Source organism: Microcebus murinus, chromosome 6, assembly GCF_040939455.1.
Source record: "Microcebus murinus isolate Inina chromosome 6, M.murinus_Inina_mat1.0, whole genome shotgun sequence".
Classification (NCBI taxonomy): Eukaryota; Metazoa; Chordata; class Mammalia; order Primates; family Cheirogaleidae; genus Microcebus; species Microcebus murinus.
The window spans coordinates 107,139,768-107,147,198 of record NC_134109.1 but is presented as its reverse complement, the minus strand read 5'-3'; the positions used below and the strand labels follow the sequence as shown (position 1 = coordinate 107,147,198).

The window sequence follows — 7,431 nt, the reverse complement described above, 5'->3', positions numbered from 1 at the left end:
CTGTATCTCCTTGTAATATCACTTCACCTCTTTATTCTACAGATATTGTGCATTGTTTTTTAAGGATACTAGAGACCTCTTTGGATTGGCTGTTATGGAATTTGCTGGAAAAATAAGATTTGTAGCTTTCCTTAATCCCTGAAGATTTCAGTGTCAGTAATAAATTTCTACTACCTCGTGCTGTGCTGTGCTGCTTCTCTGAGGAGCAAGTAGAAAATTCATGCTATGTTCACTGATGTCATTACCAACAGCTTTCTTAGTAGTAGTAAAATGTTAAATAAAATTTTTGTTGAACTCCTGAACTGTCAAGAAGGAAATGTAATGTTATGTCAATTGATTAGTGCATATTTTAAAGTTGAAATATGGATGAAATATAAAGAGGTCTTTGTAGTCAGTACTTTCCAAATTTTTATTTTGTGTGTGTAACTAAGGAGGGAAAAAATCATATTAAAATTATAGGTAATAACTAGACATAGTATGAAAGTCAAAAGGTTCAGAAGATTAATGCAGTGAAAAGTTTCTGTTCCTCTTTTATCCTCTAGCCACCCATTTTCCCTCTTTTTTTTAGAGGCTTCATGTGTACCCTTTCTGTGATATTTCCAGCATATAGAAACCTATACATTTCTGTTCTTAAGACACTATACACATGGTTGCATACTATACACTCTGTATATAGCTTGTTTTTTCCATTTAACAATACTAAATCCTAGAGATCATTCAATAACAATGCATATAGAAGTACCTCATTTACTGGCTGGATAGTGTTCCATTTTGGTGGAGTTGAGGTTATGTTCAGTCTTTTGCTTTTACAAGCGATGCTGTATGCTTTTCTTTTAAATGTATCAGCTGCTATATATGTATTTAAATAGTTTTCATTATTTGAAAAAAAATCCTGATGATTCTTTTGTGTTGAACCTACGAAAAGGATATAATTAAATTTCTCATTGAACCTCTGAGCTTCCATGGTGTGACTAGCTTTGATGATGATTATAATATTTATCAGATAAATTATTGAAGGTTTTTAAAACAGGGAACTGAAATGATCAGATACGTATTTTTAAAAAGTCACTCGAGGCTGGGTGCAGTAGCTCATGCTGTAATCCTCGCACTTTGGAAGGCAGTAGTGGGAGGAATGCTTGAGGTCAGGAATTTGAGACCAGCCTGAGCAAGAGTGACACCCCTGCCATCTCTAAAAAAAAAAAAAAGAAAGAAAAAGAAAAATTAGCCAGCTGCGTGGTGGTCCGTGTCTGTAGTCCCAGCTCCTTGGAAGGCCAAGGCAGGAGGATCACTGGGGCCTAGGAGTTTGAGGTTGGAGTGAGCTATGACGAAGCCATTGCACTCTAGTTCTGGCAAAAGAGTGAGGCCTTGTCTCAAGAAAAATGAAAGTCACTCTGGCTGCAGTGAGGAGGGTGGATTGAAGAGTAGAATAAGGCAAAAGGCAGGAATATCAGAGGGTTATCCAGGCAAATGATACTAGTACGTCTGAACTTGGGTATTGAGACTTGACAGGACTTCATGATTTGATTAGATTTGGGATTAGGGAGAGGGTGCGTGGAGGATAAAATCTAGGTTTCTTGCTCGTGCCTTTCACTGATGTGGGGATCCACATGAAGGAGGAGTGGGATTTTATTTTTATTTTGTCAAGGAGGAGGGATAGAGGAGTTCAATTTGTGACATGTTGAGTTTGGGTGCTTGTAATTCCATCAAATGTAGATGGCCAGTAGGCAGGTGGATTTGTAGCTGAAGCTCAGTATCAAGCTCTGGGTTGCTAGCAATAAATAGATCTTGGAGGCAAAATTGTATAGATGAGAAGTGAAAAGGTTTTAGGACAGTAATCCAACGTTTAAAGTACAGGTAGAGTTGAATATCAAAACTGGTAAATTATATAATTAAGTTCTTTAAAAAATCTTGTTATTATAGTTTAAGCATTAACAGTGAAATTCACTGACTAATATATTACTTTTTAAACAGTTTTTTCCCCATAGTTAACTTAGTGGTATATATAGTTCATGAGTGAAATGGGGTAAACTTAAATTTTTTGGAAAATTACAACCTCAGTATAATTTAGTAATATAAACCCCGTCTTTACGAATTATTTGGGTTATACTATGTAGAAGTTTGTTTAATTTTTAATATTTGCAAAGAAGTGCGGAAGTTTGAAAATATGGTTTGCTAAGTATATTAAGGGTTTTAGTTTGAATGATTTTTAGTTATTTTAACTTAGTTTGTCAAAGACTTTTCAGACATTTTAAAAACCACAACATTTTGCCGGGTGCGGTGGCTCACGCCTGTAATCCTAGCTCTCTGGGAGGCTGAGGCAGGCGGATCCTTTGAGCTCAGGAGTTCGAAACCAACCTGAGCAAGAGTGACCCCGTCTCTACTATAAATAGAAAGAAATTAATTGGCCAACTAATACATATATAGAAAAAATTAGCTGGGCATGGTGGCACATGCCTGTAGTCCCAGCTACTCGGGAGGCTGAGGCAGCAGGATTGCTTGAGCCCAGGAGTTTGAGGTTGCTGTGAGCTAGGCTGACGCCATGGCACTCACTCTAGCCTGGGCAACAAAGTGAGACTCTGTCTCAAAAAAAAAAAAAAACAAAAAAAAAACACCCCACAACATTGACTCAATGTATTGATTCCTAAGTTTAGAGCTGCTGTCTAGAGCTCTTGCCTTTGCTCGCCCTGTAAATCACAGCTTAATGGACATCTTCACTTGAATTCACATTTCACAAGCACTTCAATCCAAATGTTTATAAAATAAAACCCTGTTCTGCCCCTCTTTCCTCCAAAACAGTTGGGGGAGACAGAAACTGCAACAAAATTTTTACTTCCTCTTGATTTCCTATCTTGATTGATGGCACCACTCTCTACTCATGAAGCATTTAGGAACCTGGGAATTATCCTCCTGCATGAAGCATTTAGGAACCTGGGAATCATCCTACTTCACTCCGTAGCTCACTGCCAGCATTCATTTTGTCACTGAGTCTTGCACATTCTCCTTCATATTTTATATCATCCCTTATTACGTCTTCTTGTCTCTATCTTATTTTAACCCAAAATGACTGTTGGGCTTCTGTAATTCTTCCTAAGTGATCTTCTTGCCTTCTATCTTATGCCTCATGTTTTGTCATACCCTCTAGTTCTCTACACTGCTGCCAGAGTAAGTGTTCTAAAATGCTCTTTTAGTTAGGCTGTTTTAATTGCAAGGGAGAGACTCAAGTTACCTTAAGTAATGAGTGCTTATTGAAAGGAAACATGCACGAGGGAACCCAGGAAAAGTTAAACAACTTGATCTCAATAAGAACAGGAACCTAATAAAGCTGGAAGCAGAATACAGACTTCACTCTAGTGCTTTATTGTTAACTTAGCTTCTCTTTCTTTCTGGCTTATTCTTTCTTTCTATTCCAGTTTTTCTCTATCTCATAGTTTCCATTTATTCCTGGTTTCTGCTCTTTACATCTACTATGTCACTCCTATGCCAACATCTTGCCTTCTGGCTGCTGTCTTTTTAACTTCGCCTCCTGTTGCTGACTTCTTCCTTCTCCCTAGGTTTTTTTGATTTGAATTCCCAAGAAACAATTTGTTTGGCTCAGCTCTTTTTCTCATTGGTTGCTAGCAAGCCTGTGTACTTGGATTGTGTGACCACTCCTGGCCATTTAGTGTTGGCTGTGTGTTTTTATGTACATATGGGTGTGGGGCAGGATCATAATGGTGAAAAGTGTGGGGCAGTGTGCTGGATAGTTTCCAACAAAATGGGGTTGTGAGCATGGCAGGCACCATGACATGTATAGTACAAATATAAATCTAATCTTGTCCTTTCCTAGTGAAAGATTTTCAGTGTTTTCTCATTGCCTTCAGGATAGAATTCAGACTGTAGCATGGCATGGATATGAGATCATTCATGACCTGACTGTTATTTCTCTAGCTTTTCTTCCCTTCCTTGAATTCTTTGGTTTACTGAATTTAGGCTTCCTCTCATGTAGAGTGCTTTTTCTCTTGTCTTTACACTTCATATTCCATTTCCCTGGTTTCCACTCTCCCCATTCTTTGCCTGGCTAATTCCTATCTCACTTTAGGACTCATTTCAAGTGTAGCTTCTTCAGGAAGCTTTCCTTTACCCTTTTTAAGTTAAGTTAGGTACCACTCTTGTGTATTCTTGTAGCACATAGTAATTACTTCTATCCGTTCTCTAATGAAATTGCTTAATTACTTGTCTATTTTTTCGACTAGACTTTAACTTTGGTAAGAAGGATGGTAGTAGTGCTCTGTAGTAAGACAACTTGTCTTAACTACAGATTGTGGATTCTTAAAAATACAAGCTTTTTATAATAAATTATAAAATATACAGAAAGTACATAGATCATAAATGTACAGCTCAGTGAATTTTCACCAAATGAACACACCAAGGTAACCAACACCCACATCAAGATACAGAATATTACTAGAACTCCACAAGCTATCTCATGCCCTCTTCTAGTCACTAATCCAACTCATAGAGGATATAATTTTAAATGGGAAAAATGTTTAATATATACATTTCTGAACATATTTTATATGTGTCTTTAGACATACAAGGGATATAGTTATTAGAATTTTGATCCTGTAGAAAGAACATACATAATTTATGTTATACAAATAATTTTGCCATACTTTTTGCAGTAGACAAGTTCAAACTCACATAATACTAGTATTCTAAAGTTTACTTGTGGGATGTTTATATTTAGGTAAGTTTTCTTGTTTATAAATTTAATATCATTTTAGAGTGGCAAGAAATCATATAATAAATAAAGTATATTTTATGAAAATGGCCTATTAATTTTGAGCAGTGAATATACTTGGGATAGGTACACTAAACACATAAAGCACTTTCCAAAGAGTATTTGGCCTCTGGGCTTTAATGTGAATTATATTGCTAGCATATTTTGGCAGTGGGGTCATCCAACGGGCAACTGGAGTGTAATTTTACATGTACAGTGAGGAAAGGACTAGCTGTCCTGTCATAGACAGCTGGCTTGCTAAAAATTGGTCCATTTTTACAACTGGCAATAATTTTAGAGTGTACTTTTTCTCAGTTTTGATTTTACTTAAACTTCAAGATTATATAGCTCTTTGAATGTAAAGGTATTCTTTTAAATATTCTTTTTCCTTATATAGGCTTTACTTTTACTGTCTGTTCATCTTAAACCCATTAAATCCAATTAAGTGGAAAGACTATGGATTTTTAAACCTAGATTTCTAACAGTCCTGGATTCAAGTTCCAGCCTTATCACTTTTGAGCTGTCATTTGTGGGCAAGTCACTTAACATTTCTCAGCTTCAGAATGTTCATCTCTCAAATGGTGATAGTATTTACCTCACAAGACTATCATTAAACATTTTATGTAAAGGACTAAGCACATAGTAGATACTCAGTAAGTCTTCCTTTTCCCCCTTGAATATATCTGTTTCTTGTTATGTTTAAAAATGAGAACAAGAATTTTAAGAATTTTGTTGTGTGGCTTTTAGAGTGAATGGCTAATCAAAGTCTTGCTAATAAAGCTTAGAATAGTCTACTAGCTATTTTTTAAGTATGATCATATTTTTCAATTAAAAATATTTCAAGTAAATGCTTTTCATAATGTCTTAATATAAGATTAATGGATGTTAGAATGTATCTTGATTCAGCGTGAAGTATCACGACAAAATGTGTTCTGTTTGCCAATGACAAACATTCCTTAAATCATTGACAGATTTTAGTACTATTGCTGTTTGTAGTGAGTAAGTATTTGTTAGAAATGTGTTTACTTTTATTGATCAGATGATAGTGGGCTCAGTAATCTCTGGAATTTTTTTTTTAAGAGACAGGAGCTCGCTATGTTGCCCAGGCTGGCCTTGATCACTCCTGGGCTTAAGTGATCCTCCTGCCTCAGCCACCCAAGTAGCTGACACTACAACCATGAGACACTGTACCTGGCTAGGATTTTTTTTTAATGTAAGGGAGAAAGTTTTTTAGATGACTTTGTGGACATGTGCTTATAAATTATTTTTAGATTATATTTTTTCCTTGTTTGTGTTTACAACTCTGCATTCCTTTAGTTCTCTTCTTATCTCCCTCGCTCTTACATAATAGAAAACTTAAAAAATATTGAAAAGGTGAAAGAGTAGAACAAAGAACAGTAATATATCTGCCACCTAGGTTCAAAAGTTAACATCGATATTTACTTTATCATTTTCTATATGTCTGTATACTTTTTTTTTTTTTTGGGACAGAGTCTCACTCTGTTGCAGGCTAGAGTGCCATGGCATCAGTCTAGCTCATAGCAACTACAAAACTGCTGGGCTTAAGGGATCCTTCTAGCTCAGCCAGCCAAGTAGCTGGGACTATAGGTACATGCCATTACACCTGGCTAATTTTTTTATTTTTAGTAGAGACAGGGTCTCCCTCTTGTTCAGTTGGGTCTCGAACTGAGCTCAAGTGACCCTCCTGCCTCAGCCTCCCAGAGTGCTAGGATTACAGACGAGAGCCACCACTGGCCAGGCCTGTCGTCTGAACTATTTGAAAGTAAGTGGCAAGTATCATGGCATATCTACTGTAGTATCCTTCGGCATATACCTCTTAAGCAATAGGTAATCTTCACATCACCAGTATACTGTTATCAACACCTAAGAAAAATTATAATTCCTGTTTAGGAAAAACTCAAACTGTTTTTCCTGTTCTTTTACTCAACATAACAACACAGATTTCTGTGACCCCAAAATATGTGGGGATTCCTCTTCACCAGCAAGCAAACAATCAGTTCTGTAGTTGACACAAGCTGGGTATCCTTCAATTCAGTTCAGACACTACCTACCCTGAGATAGTATCAGATCCTACAGGTTGAGGGCTCAATCCCCAAGACTGCCTCTCCTCCATGACTTCAGACAATAGTCAGGAATCTGGACCTCAAGAACTTCTGATTGGCTGACTACAAGTTGGGGTTCCCATGATCCCCTGTTTGGGCTTAATTTGTTAGAGCAGCTCACAGAACTCACTTATGTTTACTGGTTTACTATAAAGGATATTTTAAAGGATACAAATAAACAGCCAGGTGAAGATATATATAGGGCAAGGTCTGGAAGGGTCTTGAGCGTAGGAGCTTCTTTCCTCATGGAGTTGGGGTGTGCTACCGCCCTGGCACATGGATGAGTTCTTGTTCACCTTGTCAGACTCCACATTTTCAGCTCTCCAGAAGCCCCCCAAACTTTGTCCTTTGGACCTTTTATTGAGACTTCATTGGTTGTTAAAGATTGAAGCATGGACAACTGTGTTGAAATGTGATTGGATAAAAATGGTATGATCTAAACCCAGCAAGGCCTGTCTGTTCAGATTCTTCTTTGCTTCTCTGTGTGCAGCATTCTTTCCTCCAGGGTATGGGACAGTACCCTCTCTGAAATGATGGCCTTATGACCCA

General features: G+C 37.2%; 1 protein-coding gene across 10 annotated transcripts in view; it reads left to right on the top strand.

Annotated features, from left to right (window-relative positions):
* MYO9A (myosin IXA) overlaps window positions 1-7,431 on the top strand; it is a 257,752-nt gene that overhangs the window by 1,405 nt on the left and 248,916 nt on the right. The window lies entirely within an intron of this gene.